At 43.4% G+C, this 18,185-nt stretch overlaps 1 protein-coding gene across 12 annotated transcripts in view; it reads right to left on the reverse strand.

Moving 5' to 3' along the window:
* The window catches only part of RNF152 (ring finger protein 152), an 80,633-nt gene that overhangs the window by 23,627 nt on the left and 38,821 nt on the right, over positions 1-18,185 (reverse strand). Inside the window, exon 2 of one of the 12 annotated variants that reach the window (XM_068197577.1) lies at positions 8,468-8,548. The exons of the other annotated variants lie outside the window; for them this stretch is intronic. The gene's annotated coding sequence lies outside the window, so the exon portion shown is untranslated. The remainder of the gene's footprint in view (positions 1-8,467; positions 8,549-18,185) is intronic. 12 annotated transcript variants of the gene reach the window in all.

Below are 18,185 nucleotides of genomic sequence, written 5' to 3' on the forward strand. Positions count from 1 at the left end.
ATAGCTGCAATACTGGGTCTGTGATCTGCAATTTAGAAACCACCTCTATTAATGCAGTTATGCACTGAAACGAGCATCTAAACTATTAATACTGATGTTATTGGAGAGCCCAGCTTTACCTGCAATAGTAAGATCTAAGCTGGTCTAAATTTAGCTTCAAACACGCCTTCAGCTCAAATTGAGCTGCATGCAACAGGGTCAAGACTTCCCCAAGCCACAGGCCAGTAGCAGACTCAGTGAACACACACAAGAACCTGAGTATGCTCACAGCAGAAAGAAACTTTTCTTCAGTAAGGGTGAATCTGACTAAATTACAATATTCTTTTCCCTTCTCCTAGATTTAAAGTTTCAAGTACCATGAATTTCAGTTGTTCAGGAGAGCTTCACCAATGCCTCCTCCTTAACCCCATTCCACTTTGAAGTGCATAATTCAATATCCAGGTGAGAAAGGAAAAGTGATTGTGAGGTGAAGGAAGTTCCTGTCCCTACTCCAATGAATGCTTACTTATTTTATATTAAAAATTAATTTGAAAAAGGGCTAGAATCCAGGTAGTCTAATAGGTTTACCTATGAAGAGAAAAAGATCCATGATCAAAAGCTGCTAGAAAAGGTGGGAACTCAGCCTTATCTTCCTTTGGGCTGAGTATCAGACCTAACTCAGAGAGAGAAAGCCCTAGCTCCTCCACTGCTTACAACTCAACAGAAGGTACCTAACTCCAGGAAGGAATACAAATGAGCAGTGTAGCTGATTTTTGTGCAACAGAAAGAGGGATACCGACTTAAAAGTCCTCATCTTGATCCTCCCTTGTAGCCAGTTCATGTGTCTCCTGATTTAGGATGCCAGCTTTTGCAAATCTTGTTCCAGCTCTTCTCTGGGCATTCCACAAGAAGCCTTGTTATATGCATCCCACAGAACACAGAGCCCAGAGGCTTGATACTGCTGTACTTTTTGTGGTGGACCAACTCTGTTGCAAATGTTCCCAAATTGCTTTAATGTTTTGAAAACCATGTGATTAATGCTACAAATGACAGTGAACCCAACTAAGCTAAACACTGAATATCAAGTACTGTACCTTCCCATCCACTGTTCTCCCTCAGTGGAAAGAAGTCAGGGGGGTGCAGGATTTAGTTAGTCAGTATAAAGAAAAAATGGAGCTATTCAGAGGCATTTCACAAGCAGAAGAAAAAAGTCAGCAAATAAATTATCTTTAGCAAACAGCCCACATGCAGTGGGCTTTAGTTTTTAACTTAATACATCTCAAAAACAAGGACAAGACAGAAGCTTTTCTTGCCAGTGAATGGAAGCCCCACAAACAATCACAGTGTCATAAAAAGGTTAAAAAGGGTGGGTGGGAGGAGGCATTCTCTTTGCACAATTCAGGAGCTACATCTCCTGTGCAAACAGGAAGCCATGACCTGGGCTGTCCCTCCGGCCAGGAGGCCAGACAGGGACTCAATGGGCTGCCCGTCCAATCAGGCAACACCAAGGCAGCCAGCAGCACATCAGCTGGCAGGCAGGATGCTGCACAGCTCTGGTAAAAAACCTGCCCTAGCACGGCCACTTTTCCCTGAGCACTGGGGTTCCGCTCTTAAAATCAAAGTATGTGTGACTGTGTCTCCATCTCAACCACAACTGTCCATCCACAGCAGACATAACAAAAATTAATTTTCAGAATAAGCTGCTTGATTACTTTATTGTTATATTATATGATTCCTCATTCAGAAACTGGCACCATTACTGCCTTCAGCTAAAACCACACGCAAGGGACAATACATCAGACAGCTTTCGCTGTGTGAACTGAAGGTAGACAGGAGGGGGCATTTCCTTGTTTTCTAGAAGCAGATGAACTCCCACTCAATAGTTAATTAAGACTCTAAGCTATTTTCACCAATCACTTGAAAGTTAAATAATTATCCCATTTAAAGAAATCTAGCAATTACATTTTGCATTTCCCCCCCTCCTCAGCAGCTATTGCTCTTGTGACAATATTCATCTTGTCCATGATGTCTATTATCTGCTATATAAATATTGATGATCTGAGTAATTGCTCTTCTGTAGATATGCTTCTCAAAGATATAAATTTCTCTGCCTGAAGTAGGCTGCTGACAAAGTGCTTTCCTCATTTTGCATGGCAATGAAACATTACTGAAGGTGTCACTGGGAGGGGAGAGAAATTAAAAAAGCAGCAAGTAATAACAGCCTTTGAAGAGGAGAAATTAAGTGATGTTTGTCTGTGCTGGGAAGACCAAATAGCAGCAAAGACCAATAAGTTAGCTAAGCTGGTATTCAGGCAGCTTAAGTTTAGCTTATGCTGTGCCAACACCAAGCACAGCTGAAAAGGAAACAACTCCTCTGGATTCAGTGCTGGCCACCGCAAAACCGGGCAGGCCTGGTAGTGAAATACTATGTACAACATCCATGCTGTACGCACCCCCTGGTGGCAGGGGTTACTTCTTCTGGATCAAAATCCAACCAGAAAGCCAAGCCAATCTTGTGCTGGAGGAAGAACACCATGCTGAACATTATGCTGGGACAAACAGGCACCCAATGTCATCCTGTAACCTTTGCCAGCACAAGGCCAACGTGTCACACAAAAGCAAAGATGGCCTTGACGCAACCCAACACTCATCCATGGATACCACAGGCACAACACACAGCATTGCTTCAATATGTTCTTACTGGTTCAGTGCATTTGTCCAGCAGGCCTTGAGAACAGTCACGTAGTCCTCTGTATTCCTGCAATTGATGAAAACCACTAAAAACACCCCACTGCATGTTCTGGATCATCTGATCATACCGCCCTCTGGTCTGGCAACCTGATTTTGAGAGAACCCTCCAATGACACACGGCCTCACACTTCCAGACTTGAAATCTGCCTCTGGACAGTAAACAGTATGCGATAGATGAAGGCACTTCCTTAGTAGACACAGACTTCCTACAATACAAAACCCGAGTCTGAACCTCAATAAAATTAACCCTCTGGAATTATGGGTCAAGAGATTATTTTTTTCAGTCATGTAGAATTTGGCAAAGTTTATACTAAGAGAGTTTCCTTGTAGAAATAATCTAAGGTCTTCACCAATCATTTACAGTATCTGGAAACAAACACTGGACAAAGACCTTTATTAAATTTTTTTTTTTTAATCTTTTGAACTTATATATGCTACAGAAATTAAGGGGAAACTAAAACTCTGCCTGATTTACATCTGTATTACTGAAGTTTAGGAAGTATGTGATGAAGATGGAGAAGGCAGCAGGAGAAAAGACACCAGACTCCCTATGGGAGCGGGAGGCCAGGGCAGGGGGAGGAGGTGGGTAAGGACAGAGAGGGAGCAGGAAACAAGGGGGAACACAGATAACGTGCAAGCAACATTCAGCATGTCCAGAGGTGGAGAGAGGGGAACTGAATGTTTGTAATGCGCATAAGAAGTACATCTGGAAGTCTTATTTCACTGTTGCCGTGTTCTAACAACTACATTATAAGCCATTACACATAATCACAGCAGCCACAATTTTTTTATATATATATTATATGCACATGAACAGGCTCAGTCAAAGTAGTTACTAAACACTCATACAATCTATCTTCTCCCTGCAACACTGAATGTTAAGCCATCTGCTTTTTCAGTGGATCCCTTGTCATATAATTAACTCCCCATCCAGTTTCTACAGCTTCTTTCCTTCCCTCATAATTTCTACAATGCTTTGGGGTTTGTATGTTACAATCTCTAATCACAACTGGAGCTCATCTCTGCATTTTGAAGGGAAATTGCTTCCAGCAGAAAACTGAAGGTTCAACTCTTACCAGTAACACTGAGCATGCTTAACCACTACTAAGCCATATAGCATAGCCTAACTAGTCCAATAAGTCTTAAAAAAAAAATCCGCATGACCTCGGTTCTTACACTGAGTCATTTTGGAGACTAGTTGAAACAGAGCCCTGAGTAATTCTCTAAGATCAAGAGCAGACTGCATTACTCAAAATGGACTGGATCCTAACTAAAAAAATCAGGTAATCCCCACCATCTCACCTCAATTTTTTCCCCCCTCTTCTGTTTTTAAGACAAGACACAATCTAGTAACCTCCAACAAGGAACCCATCTTTAACTACATGGCCTCCTATATTTCTCAGAACTACTTTCTTTGTGTGCAGATTAGTAGTAACACATGCTATGCACATGGAATGCTCAACTGCTAATGCAAATTACTTTGCATTAGCATGTTACTGCTAATGCAAATTACTTCGCACGTAAACACAAAATACAGGTGGGCCAAACCACTAACTGCCCAATTCACAAGCACAGACTTCATACGCTCAAGCTTTCACATGCATATTAACTTCAATGCACTGAAATGTAAAACCCCTTTAAGTAATGTGCCTCAAATGTAAAGCGTTGGCATTCCTGAGTCACTAGAAAGTGAAATTAAATTCACTTAAGAATCGGTAGTTCTTAATCCCATGTTTCACTGTGAAATCACAGTCCCGTAACTTTACTAAAGCTATGCCTGTCCAGCGCATCTTTTCCTGCACAGCAATGTTGGTCTGGAGTGTGACAAAATACCATCACCATCCACCCCAACTGCATCACCAAATTTCCTCGGAGAGGATGCAAACCAGCAGCAGTGTGTTTTCCCAGCTCAGTGTGTTTTCATAAAGAGAGTAGCGAGCTTCATCACAGCTGTGCCAAAGTTGCTATGTCCACAAAAAGTAATGCTTCACTGGGTTTGTATCCGGCTACAGTCTCTCTCACGGAGATATGAAAATGCAATTTCACTATAAAAATAAATACAGTGTAGTGAATAATTTCTTGCACTGGGCACATGGCCATCTAATTTCATTGCTTCCCAAAAGCCACTGTACTAAGACCTAGGAAGCAGACAGTGTGTGGACTGCAGGACCCTGCTTCTCTAGCTCTTTCTGATTGGCCTCAGCTTTCCCAGAGAGTGCAAGGCTTCCAACATGGTGTCTGTGCCTCCCAGATGCTGAACATCCTTTCTCAACAGGTAAGGGCAGGGGCACCTCCCTCTACCTGTGCAAGATCTATAAGGAGGCCTTGCAGTGGCAGCCAAGGCACTAGCAAAGAGGGACCCTTGATCTGTGATGAAGGAAGAGCTAAATCACCAACATTCATCCTCAAAGTAGCAGAGACCTGTGTGGTTTTGGGAGAAGCAGCACGCCTCCTAGTCTTTCCCTTTGATAAAACAGAACTACTTTACACCAGCTTTTTACAGGAAAGGAGCTCACAAGAAGAAATTTTGGCAATACCTGGAGTTTTGTGCTTTACAAAGCTAGTAAAATCCAGTCAAAAGACTGACAGAAAGTGTATGAGCACTATTCTAATTAAATTTATTTATATTATGTACTTCTGATACAAAGCACCAGATATCAAATACATCACCTAATAATTCAAAGAAAGCTAAAAAGCAGTTTCAGATTCCAGGCAGTCCACTGAAATTGCCACTCCTACAAACCTCTTTCTTCTTGATTTTTGGCTACAGAAGGTAACATGCAAGCAATCTATCTTAGAATAGAAGCTGATGAAATGGGGGCATTTTCAAAAAAAAAAAGCCAATACAATACAGTTCATGAACCCATGTGCTTACCAAATGAACATGTTTAGCAATTTCCTTTTATGCAGCACTAAAGAAATGCAACTTGCATTTCTTCTGTTTATGATTTTTGTGACTGAAGACCTTTTCTTCTTCAGCTAATGCCTAGATGGCTCCCAGTTTTCACTTTCAGAATATTTCAAGAATATTCAATCTCCAGATAGTCTAAACACATGTATCCTGACACACTACACTAATCCCCACTTCCTAGATGCACTACCACCAAACCACAGTTCTGTTTTCAGATGAAGTTGGATGTTCAAAAGCTTTAAAAATTGATTGAAATAAGGCCAGCAATAAATTTGGGGTTGCCTTGAGGAGGAATAGGAGTGGTCAGTCCTCTTTGTACTTATCTCCAAATGTTGACAGTTTTGTGGTTTTTTTTTTCCTTTGCAGTTTTACTGGTTAAAGCTCAGCTGGTTTAAACAATTGCCTTCAACATTCTCGTCAACACAGGAGAAAAGAGGAAGAGCTGATGCAAGAAGCTTTTCCTTTTGGGCAGTTCAGAGCTTTCAGTGCTCTGGCTTGTAGATTTCTGTCTGCTTGGAGCTTCGAGTGGAAAACACTCATTAAATCCACTGAAGGTCACAAAACACTGCCAGAAATCAGATGCAGATAAGATGCAGTAAAGAAGCACAACAAACAAACCCCTGAACTATCTGCTCCCTTACATTACTTTTCTTTTTTCTTGCTTGCAAGTCTTGCCACAATTGGAAAAGTGGCAAGAAAAGAAAATATTAATGTGGTCATAGAATAATTACTTAACCCAGGTTTTGAAAGTACAATCAAGGACTTTTCTCTCTTGGAAGAGACACATTTCACACAAAGAAGCTCAGAATTTCTGTCATGTGTGGCAGTACTGAAACACCCAAAACCAGTTTCATCCACGTAGACAACTGCGTGCATCCTTTTCACTGAATAAACAAGCCATGCTGAAATATTAAAGGATCTGCACCTTATAATTTACAAAAGGGGGAAGCTGATACATCTCAGAAGTATGCAGCACATCACACCCGTGACTTCAAACCCTCTTAACGCAGTCATTGGCTTTTGCTCGGACACGTGTCATGAAGGAAACGGAAAAAAACCAATGAGCTGAAAGAAAAATAATTGGACATGCCTATTTAATACCCTAGACTAGTTTTACACAAACAGCAACTGTGCTGTAAGTTAGAAAAGGATATGCAGGGGCAAGAAATTGGAAAAGTAAGCCTATGTTTATGTACCACCAGAATACAAAGTGGAATAACTTGCAAAGTTACTGCAAGTTGTTAAATACAACTTTTTCATACAAGTAAATTTACATAAATCACTGATTTTTTACCAGCCTATTTCTGTTAAGTCAAAAACATCCATATATTGTGTTTTTTTCCTCCATACATACATGTGTGAATGTCCATACAAAACCTTTTCTTCAACCTTTTACTTTTCTCATTTTGCCACCAAGAGAAACATAGAAAAAAGAGAATGAGAGAAGGAAGCAGAGAAGAGGGTTTTGTATTTTGCTTTTAAATTTAAAAAATAGGTAGAGTACATTTCTTTTTATGGAATCTTTCTGATTTGGGAAAAAGCATTTTCCATTTGATTAATTTAGTCAACTAAGCATGTGACAAGTACCAAGAACAAACAGTTTTGTACCAAAGAGCCTGGCCCTTTGATTTCTGCTATTTTTAAAAAATGGGTATTTCTATACAAAGAAAGCCAATCATCAGGATATCAAAATCAGATCCCCCTGCACTACACTGCTGATCCACAGCATAAAGGAGCATCTAAGCCTCTGTGGACCACATGCCATGGCCACCTTTGCTTCCATTTGAGAGCACAGGACACAATTAGCATTTTCCAGCTTCTCCTCCCCACTGCCACTATGGAATAATTAAAGAGTACGAATGAAGGTCTGAGCAGCAGCCCTCATAAATTACACACACACAGAGATCCTTCTGTTTGAACCCAATCTTCCACAGGTCTCTAATGAGAGCCACGAACACCGTCTACTAATCATCTCATCGGTAATGCAAATAACCATCTTGACCTCCCATCAAGTACCTCTCCAGCTTAAACACTGTGCCCTCAGACTGCACAGCCCTGGATGCAAAAAGCTGCCATGTCCCCCTGGAAGAAGCTAGGCATGACAACGCTCTGTACATCCCACAGCCTGATGAGCACAGCCACGCACCAGGAGCCAAAGCAAACCCTCAGCCACTTCTGCCCCTGGCTCTGCACAACCCAAACAGCCAGGTATTGCACAGGCAGGGATCTCGGATCTCACAGAGGACGCCTTGTTCAGCTACGGCAACACAACTTCAGGCCCCCTAAAACAAAACACTGGGTAAGCAACACAGCAGAATGGCTACAGCACAGGCCTGGCAACTAAAAAATGAAAACATGACCTTGTTTTGGATCCCCAGGGACATCACACCCTGCTCTTGGGATGCCACAGCAGTGCTGTTATCCTGGACGAACCTCAGGCTCATCCTACGTCCTCAAGCCAATCTCCATCCCCATCTCCTGCTGCTGAATGGCCCCTGATCCTGGTGCATCATTTGCCATGCCTAAGACTGTGGATGGACTCTGTTACAGCACTTTGAAATCAAAATTAAAAGAAAGGCATTCTTCTGTGAAACATCATTACCACCCTGCCAGTGAAGTGTGAATTGCAAGAGCTTCCAAAATAAAAATACATGTATTTGTATTAGTCCCTTACCCTTGGCATAAGGCCCATACTGCCAGTTCTCATAACATTTACAGGGAAACTGGCATACACAAGAGAACAGCAAACAAAAGGAAATTCTGTGAGAATCAGATTGAAACATACTAAACAGGGCTTGATACCACAAAAGCAAAGAGAAGCTACACCTGGACAAGCAACTTGTAGCTGTAGCCACTGACATTAACAGATCTACCATGGCAGAAGGAAGAAAACAGGCTCCCAAGCACCTGCAAAATAGCGTACTTCAGGTTTTCTTTTAAAGAAACAGATTTGGAAAGTATTGCTAAGGGGGGAAAAAAGCTTGAAGGACTTAAATATTCCAAATAACAGTGCCAGCACTTCAGCACCCGTGGTCCTGCTGTGGCACAGCTCAGCCCCCAACCCACTGGAAGGAGAATTGCTGGACTTCCAGTGCCACTCTCAGCAAATTTCTACTTTCTAAGCAGCAAGCATCTGAACAAGAGAAACCCTCCTATCAGCATTACCAGCTGTGCCCACAGCACAAACAGCACAAGCACGTACACTGCAGAACCTCAGCATTTGCTTGTGTGTAAACAGCACACTTCTGGAATAGCAGAATATTTTCAAAGTAAATACTGCAAAGATTTTGTGTCCTTTAGGATGTCAGAAAACCGCTATGATCCAGTGCTCATCTTCCCCACTTACTGCCTGCTTAGCTAAGACACCTCTGGAACTCACAGGGATCGCAACCACATCTCACAAGCCTGTTTTCCTCCCTGCAACAATGGGCAGAACTTTTCCTCTTACAGCAGTCCAGCTCCTTGGTGTGCTACCCTGCCTTATGTTAGCTTACAGACATTATAAAATACCAACCAGCTCCAGAGCAAGAAAGGAAGCCAGAGGAACAAATTTCTAAACCTCACCTCACCACTAGAATGGCAGCTGCTGCCCCATGAAGGTAAACAGGGAGAAATGGGGGAGGCTCCTCACTGCCCAACTTGATTCCAGAAATACTTACAAAGGTATGAGAGAGATGGAAGAAACACACATGCTACAACATTAAGGCATAAGACCATCTCCACCCCAAATTACTCATTTTCAGAAACAGAGCAGCCCTCCAAGATCCCAAAGATACCTTCTCTTATGCAACTCTACCTGCAGCTGATGGAAAAGAATGCTTGTTTGATGAAGATGCCAGGACTTTGAGACTGGGACTTTAATTTAAAGAGCCCATTCCTGAATGGTGTCCCATTCTCAGCTTTTGACTTGGGAGGAAGCAGGAGAAGGCAAGCATAAGGATTGATGCCTTCTTCTCTTAACCACCTACACAACTACTTTTTCAAAACATGCAGAATTACAGCATGTTATGTTTGAATTAAGGAGCCTTTGGGGAGAAGTTCTCGTAACAGAAGAGAGAAAAGCTAGGGAAAATACTACAAAGAAAATTTGTTTATTTAAAACCTGAAGAAAAACAAAACTTAGAAGAGAGTGTTTTGGTCCAATCCTGGATGAAGCATACTCAAGTAAAACACCTGTCCAGCAGAAAACCTCATGCCGCACACAACTGCTACTTGCAGACTGAGCAGGAGGGCTTCATCAGCTGAAAAAGAATCTTCCTCAGGTTAAAGGCCAGCAGGGCTGGTCACATACCAGCCAGACAGCTCCACCATCCTCACTCCCTTCCAAGAGGATGAAGGGCATACAGAGGAAATTACAAGTCCAGAACCTAGGTACCCCTTATATGTTTGAGGACCTTGACACCACAGGTGTTTACAAGAGCCTCTTTTTCTCTAGCTATACTGGGACAGTATTTCAGACCTGATTTACTGTCTAGACACAGCATACTATCACACAGGACAAGTGAAGAAGACTGAGAGCAGCAGAGTGTGGAAAACAGACTGGCCCAATCTTTTTCTTTCTTTAAAAACTGTACTGTGTGCACTCCATATCAGCATCCTCACAAAAATGCTTGATCTGTCCTGCACCTCAGAAGCTGGCTGCTGAAAACAATCCAGAACACAATTAAAACATGGATTCTGTTAACTTTCACTTCCCTCTGCAATTTTGTAATCGTCTCATCCATCAATTTTGAAAGAACATTAATAGTGGCATCAGCTGGCTCTCCACCTCCTCTGCTGAACCAGCTTTTTCCAACCCCTGTCCCTGCCTCTAAGCATCTGACCACAGATGCTGTGAGGAAAAGGAGAGGACGGAGGCAAACCAGGGGTGGAGAGAGGCCAGCAGGGCACACCTAACATGGGGGCCATCCCACAGAGGAGCTGCTTTTTTCCCCAGGGGAGCTATTGCAACTTACAGTGCCTGAAGGTCTGCCTAAACATGCTTATTTCAAGAGAAAACCACACACACAAAATAGAGAGAACAAGGTTCTGTCAGGGATTAAGTGAAGCCAATCCAAGCTTAGACCAAATCCCAGGCACAGAGGCTCACCACCTTCCAGGCTGGAGATGCCTTTGCCAGTAATGTGCAGGTTTTTCTGCTGTTTACTTTCTTCCCCCCCAACAAAACCTGTTCCCCATCTCTTAAAGATGTGGAGATGTCTCCATTGATACAAGCCATTTCTCCCAGTAACCTTCCAGAGGTTTGACAAAGTCCCTGAAACTCCAAGAACTTTCAGGTAAGAGCTGAAGACCAATCCCACGTTCCTGTTAATTGTCTCTCCTCAAACACATGAAGTTCGGCAATCAAATACTGCCTCTTGGACTTACACACAGTGGCAATGCAAGGAGAAAAACTGGCTGGTCCCAGTTTTTAGCATCTGGTTTATTAATTATTTTGTAATGGTATACAGTCCTTGGAGTCATCGGAAACTTTTTAAGACACTTTGACATTATTTTATTAATCTAGTTTGATGTGTTTTATAGTGATCATGGCCATGATTTATACCACAAACTCCCAAGAACAAAAGTCTGCTTTTAAATTATTATCATCCCAACTGTTTCACTGCAGGTCAGCCTAGTCTGTTCCAAGACCAGATTTGTTGGCAAGCGTATTTTCTTTGCTGGTACATCCACTTTTCCTCATCTAGTAAAATGAAACAAAAAATCCTCAAGTACATAAAGAAAGCCTATTGTTATGCTCATTTGAACACAATCAGAAATTGTCTACTTCGTCCTCTCTTGCTGCTGCATGAGGTTGGTATTAAACCACCCCCCTCCCCTGAATAAAGATGTAGGAAGAGACTTGCTGTAAATTGGTCAGAAGACAGAAGTGCAGACATCTAATGACTTGCTGGAACAACAGACACCACTTTTCTGGAAAGTGGCCAAGTTCACCAACTTGCTTTTCAGCTGGAAGCTCAGCCTCTAGAACCTGCACACTCTTTCTTGCACTATCATGTTGCTATTCATTTCCAGAAAATAAAAAAAGCATGAGCAACTAGTGTTCCCCACTATGAATTGTTACAATTTCAGTATCATATTTTACCCCACAGAAGGTAGGTGACATCAAGCAAGACTGCATACAACAAAATACTGAGGAACAGGGTGGAACACAGCATATCCTTTAGATATAAGGTATAAACAGAGTTGGCCTAAAGCAGCCGTTTCCCCATTGCTTGATCTCAAAGTATCCCATAGTAATGGCTCTGGTCTAAAAGTAAGGTAGACGAATCCTCTAAAATGCTTCAAAAGCATTGGGCTGGCCTTCGCCTACAGTTTGAACAAGCAAAACTTACAGATCTACACTGGAATCAAGATTGTACGTAACTGTACCAGGCTATCCGGGACCTCTGGAAAATTTTAAGTGGCACCAGAAACAACAGGCTAAAGTGATGTTACCCGAGCAAATGGAGAGAAGCATGTTAGGGGAACACAGAAACAGAGGGGGAAAGGAGGGTAAGTTTAAGGGAATGACTAGGCTGCCACACAGTGAAGAGAACACACACAGGCAAGTTAGAGAGGACTTGGGAAACACCAGAACTGTCTACCCCATCCTTAACTGGGATCTGAGGATATCCAGACTCTGGGCTTCAAAGCCCCCAGTACAGTACCAGACAACCTGCTGAGTATGTCATCCCACTCCAGCCACTGACCACTATCCATAGCCAAACAGCGCTTCCTCACCAGGCCCTTATCTCATGGTTTAGAAATAATTGTTACATCCCAAGGATCTGTGCTCTCTGGATGACTCAGGCCACTGCAGATTCAAATGACAAGGCCTAATTTTTATTTATCTCCCGCTTTTCCCTTTGTACAGTTATAAAATTACATTTAAACCTAGCTATGGTATTTTTTTAATACAAAGACTACAAACTTGATTACTTCAAAATTAGGAGATATCATCATGAAGATTGCCCATACAACCTTCACCCCACCTCAGTATATATCTGCACTGACTCTGTTTCCAATTAAATGATCACAAACCATTTGAGCTCTGTAAATTAACGGTTTTCAAAAAAAGGCAGTTAAGGTTGTGTGATAAAAGCAACAGCTATCCCTCAAACCCTGCCTCACTCAGTGAATGTCAGAAACGCTACTGAACAGAGAGACAACCACCTTGCATGATGAAGTTGGACATACCACCTACAGGCAGGAATTACCTCCTTGGCTCCACACTCAACCTTTTAAGAAGCTCAGCAAGCCTCTGAAACCAGTCTTCTCTTCAGGTGACCCCTAACAGCATAGTTCCACCCTCAAGTCAAGGCATTTAAGACTAATCTAAAGACACCAGCAGCTGAGGTCAGCTGTCCTTGTGCTTCCAGCAGATGAACTGCTACATCATGGCAGGTACTCTGGGATGAGCAAAAAACAAAATCATACCCAAGTACCTCTTTGACGTAGCCAAAATTGAAGGTGTTTCAATTTCCTAAGATTGATTTGCTATTTGACTTCATTCCTCAACTATGAAAACACAGACCTGATATGCTGCAAGAATAACTTCCCCAACTGAGAAAGCCCTCCAGGAAGGAATCAGCAACTGTTCAGTTCAAGGTCTGGATAGGGGTGTAAAATAAATAGACGTAGAGACACATGAAGAAAGTAAATGTGGGGAAGAGAAAATGAATTATGCAGCAATTACCTATCCAGTGAAAAAGGGACTCTGTGAAAGGGAAAAAATGATGCAATTACAGAATTAAAGATTGTATCATAATGCAGATGCAAAGGGGAGATCTGCAACACTAGTCCCGGAACTTCATTGCTTTTGTCCACCTGATTTTGTAACCCCAATGTTCTCCTGATATCATTATTTTGTAAGCAATTGAAATGCAAAACAATTATGTGATCATATGTTTATATCTTTTCATAATTAATAACATGTGGAACAAACAGCAAACTCTGCTCCCAACATGATGGATGCCTCCAGCAGATGGCTGTGAACAACTCCCTTTCTTCCACCTTTATCTGAGGTAAAGAGCAGGGAGAAGAAAGGGAGCTTTTATGCTTCAATTCCATGCACAAACATTTGGGGATTTTGGGGTTGTTTCAGAGGAGGAAACCAAGACCAATATCAATCACCTACTCTAAAGCTGATTGCCACAAATCAGATTTTATGAACAGAGGCACTGAGCAGTTGATGTGCTTTGCCCAAAGCCAGAAAGAAAGCTCCCAAGGCCTGGATCCCAAATGACCCCACTTTCTGCCCAAGCCATTGAATCCCTCCTACCTCCACAATAAAACTTGTTTAAGTGTAATCAGTGCTCCTAACTGCAGGTCAGGGAAGAAGCCCATCATCTCCAGGCTGTGTTTCTGTGTTTGTTGGTAGATGCAGTCAATGAGCAACTTCAGGGAAATCATCATATAAAGAACAACTGGCAAGCAAACATTACAGCTGTATGTGTTCATGCTGGATGATAATTGTTATACTGGGTCTTTTAAGTAAATTACCTTGCATACGTCCAACGTCAGGCCAATTGCCAACATGTTTCTCAGCGTCTGGGTCACCCTGCTTTGTGAAGGAAAGCAGCTGCAATAGCAACAACCCAACTTGTTTTATTTGCAGATAGTATTAGCGGCAAGACACAGCGCGTCTAACACCATGCTCCCTATTGCACGCTTCATGCTTTTTAAAACGTCTTAATTGCCTCTGTACGTCCTCAGTTGCAAACACACATCCAGACTTTAACTAGTACTTTCACCTTGTCTGTGGGGTGCTGGCAGCTATTACCACAAGCTTTACACGATCTTGTGCACCTTACAAAGCAAGATTCACTTCTATCTTTCCCCATCCTCACAGAACAGAGCTTGCAAAATCTGGAGCTGTCAAATCCCTGAGGTGCAGTCAGTCAGAGCCTGCAGTGTCCCAGGCACTCGGGTCACACCAGCTCTTCTCAGTGCACATCTTTTGGAAAAGCTCCACCATGGAAAAGTCCACTGTGGTTGGTAATGGAAACATTGCAATCCTCCCCTCTTGGCATGCAAACTGCCCAGTTCAGTTTAAAAGCTAACAGAGAAAGCACTGCACCATCCCTAAATGTATAGGGGTAGCACAATACATCGAATGAGAACAGGCGAAGATACCACTACAGCCATGTTCTACCCCACATCTGCCTGCATCAGGATTTCTGACACAGAAGCCTGGGGGGCTGGCACCTTCAGAGGAGGGACCTGCAAAGTCTTGTCCAAGCCCAAGAGTCCATTCTACCACAGTCACCTACTATGCCAAGCTACCAGTGGTCAGAGATGGTGTTCATGAAGGGGAAAAGAAGGGAAGTAAGAGATGTTCTGCTTCACTAAGTGACATATCCCTAACAGTGCAGAGAATTACACTTGGATGCCAGAGATGCCCAGGCAGACTTTTTGTGTGGGGAAAGGGAATTTTGCCTCATTGGCATGACTTGGTGCACCACATCCTCTGTAAACCATGATGGGGAGCCAGCTATACAGTTCCTCCCTTCACCTCACCTTGACAAGATGCATCTGGTTTTAACTAGATCTATATAGGTGTTTGAGATTTACCTCGTCCCTCTAAGGTGTCACATAATATTTTGACATTAGAGCCTGACAGCGGTGATCTCTGTGAGGCCATGCTCTATGCCCCACGACAACAGGTATGCATTGCTGGACCACCAGCAGCAACAAAAAGGGTATCAAAATGCATACTGGGTGAGGAATTGCATGTGCATCCCATAAGTGCTCGACACCTCTGGCATACATATTTCTACTGTTAATGCTTGTCTTTTCCTTCAGTCCAAATGTGGCAGAAATGTGCTCACCACATCCAGCACAGCTATACTGTCTAGCACAGACACAGCCTGGGTGAGAGTAAGTCTGCTTTTCTTAGTTCAATGGTGTCCAGATTTCAGAGGCAGACCCCTCAAGACAGCCATGCCAAACCAGCTGCATCTATACTGGGATGCTCAGCAACACAGAAGCATGCCCCTGACATCTCACAGCAGCACCTCAGCAAAAGGGCACACCTACCTGAAGTAACTCTGGGGAGGGAGAGGGCTGCGTGGGAATCCAGAGACTGCATTCACTCACAGAAGCTACTTTGGGAGAAACATACAGCACTGAATGTTATCAGTGTCAAATTAGCACTGAATTTAACAGGATGGCTGGCACCAGTGAACACCCAGATTATAACAGTGCCATTGCACACGTGCAAAGATTTTGCCCATGCACACACACCTCTGCTAAGTCCTGCCCAGCGTGCATATTCCCATCTGCTCCAACATTCACCTCCCAAGGTGTCCTGGAGGTCAGAAAAAGCAGACTTGTCTAAGCTGTGGCTGTCATCCCACGAGCCTTCCTAAATCTAATGTGGCTCTAGTTTGACAAACCAAAGGGTAGCCATGCTGCAAGGAAGAGTAACAAACAGGAACTCATCTGTGGGACATCTGTGTCCTCTGCCGTCCTGCCCCTGCAGCTCCCTTCAATGCTGCCTCACATCCGCCCCTGCCCTGGACACCACGCACACCCTGCAAATTGGCCAGGGCTGCAGAGGTGCTGCATTGTTTGACCACCACATATGCAATGCCTGGCTGGGCAGTCACTAGCAGGCAGAACAGAGAGTAGCTGTAAGCAGTCTAGTTTTCATCAGAGAGAGCATTGCTTCAAACATTTCCCAGCCACTCACTAGTCTTAACAAACATAAGTGGGAAATGCGTGATCTTCCAGACTGCCAACCATTGGTGCAATCTGGTTGAAACTAGCCAAACAAGAGACAAACAGCATTCATTTCATGGAGAAACTAAGTAAAAATGAAATAAAATAAAACAAAACCAGATGAAAATCATGATGTTTTGTGGTGTTCCCATGTTCTGCTACATCCCAAAAACAACACCTTGCTCAATCCAGCCTGTGAGCTGCATAGCACACAATGCAGTTCAGCTCTGTAACTACCCAGATGTTACACATGCGGAACGAGAAGGGGCAAATTTCAAACTTATTTACATCTGGGGGTTGCTCTGAAGGGGTAATTTCTGCAGCAGAAAAACAGGGCAAGGGGATTTGCCTCTGAAAGCAGTGAAATGCTTTGTCAGGGCTGAAGGACTACCACTCAGATCTCAGTGTGAAAGCAGCTCTCCTTCACAGCCCTGGAAATTAATTCATCCCGGAGACCTCAGCATCCTTCTCCTTGCCATCCCCAGCGTCCCTTAACCCATGCTGTTGGTGCTTGGCCACCATCACTGCCTTTAGGGCAGGGTCAGCTCTGCTGCAGTCAGACCAGCAAATGTTGAGCCCTGACCAGTCCAGGACCCAAGGAGAGGCTGCAGTGATGAGGGCTGGGAGGGTTTCCTCTAACCCCACTCGGTGTGACAGATCTTGCTACAGAGCTGCATCAGTTCCAAGGACTCCTCTGCTCCCTTCGCAGAGCACAGCACAGCAGGAGGAAACAGCAGCGACAAAGCAAGGCGACTCCAGACAGACTCAGAAACAGCTGTGGAATTTCTCTGAAGAGCTGCGTTCTGCAAGGGGAGGAAAGCCCAGCCTTCCATCTGACTTCCAGCCCACCCACCCACCGGATAGAGGCAAAGCATAAGAACAGGAGAAAATTTAAGGCATGCCATGATCCCAGGCTCTGGAAATCAGTTTCCCACATGCTCCACAAAAAGAGCACTCACACCCAAAATCTGCTGCTTTGAATTTGGGATTACACACCATTCATTTACTCAATGTCTGAATAACACAATCAAGTCAGAGATATTATTTGCCTGAATATCTTCTACTCAGTGTACAGAAGGGGGCTGCAGAACTGGCTGACAAATAAACACAGGTATACAAAAGGCAGTGTAAGGACACTCTTCTTAAAAAGGCTGGAGCCCTAGGCCAAGTCCCAAAGTCAACAGCCACGCGGTCAAAACCGTAAATCACCAGATCTTCGATAGAGTCATGTCAAATGATCAGGGAATCATCCAAATCCATTCATACCATGGACCTGTATCCTCCAGGCCCCATCAATTGATTGAGTTCACAGTCTGAAAAATACTTCACTGACTTAGAAAACTAAATTCTGCTCAAAAGGATGGCTTGAGCATTTAGGAGTATAAGCTTCATTAGCTTCCAGCAAGACTTCAAGCCCCAAGCACAAACTAATGCTCCATAAAACTCCAGCAGAGAAGCACCACTGCTCCTACTCTGCCAGTACTGGTCCCAAGTACGGTCAGCTGTTGTGGATGGAAGCCAAACATGATGTGGCATTTGCTCTCAACCCCATGCAAGGAAAAACGATGTGCAGTTCACACCCTGGAAAGCTTATGAGAGGCAGTCCTGAGCTTGAAATCTCCATATGCAAGCTTGCTTTCAAGTATCCCTCTAATTTCACTGGAGCAACTCACATGACTGAAGTTAAACCTGTGCTGAAGCCTCCCTCTGACTGCGGCTGATGGAGCTTCTGATCCAGTTCATCGAGGGGTCAAGGTGAGAACCCTGAACTGAAGCCAAGAGCAGGTACGACAAAAACATATCCAAGGATTTTGGCAAAGCTGAAGGACCAAGTGAGTCC

This window comes from Anomalospiza imberbis, chromosome 1, assembly GCF_031753505.1.
Source record: "Anomalospiza imberbis isolate Cuckoo-Finch-1a 21T00152 chromosome 1, ASM3175350v1, whole genome shotgun sequence".
In the NCBI taxonomy this organism is placed as follows: Eukaryota; Metazoa; Chordata; class Aves; order Passeriformes; family Viduidae; genus Anomalospiza; species Anomalospiza imberbis.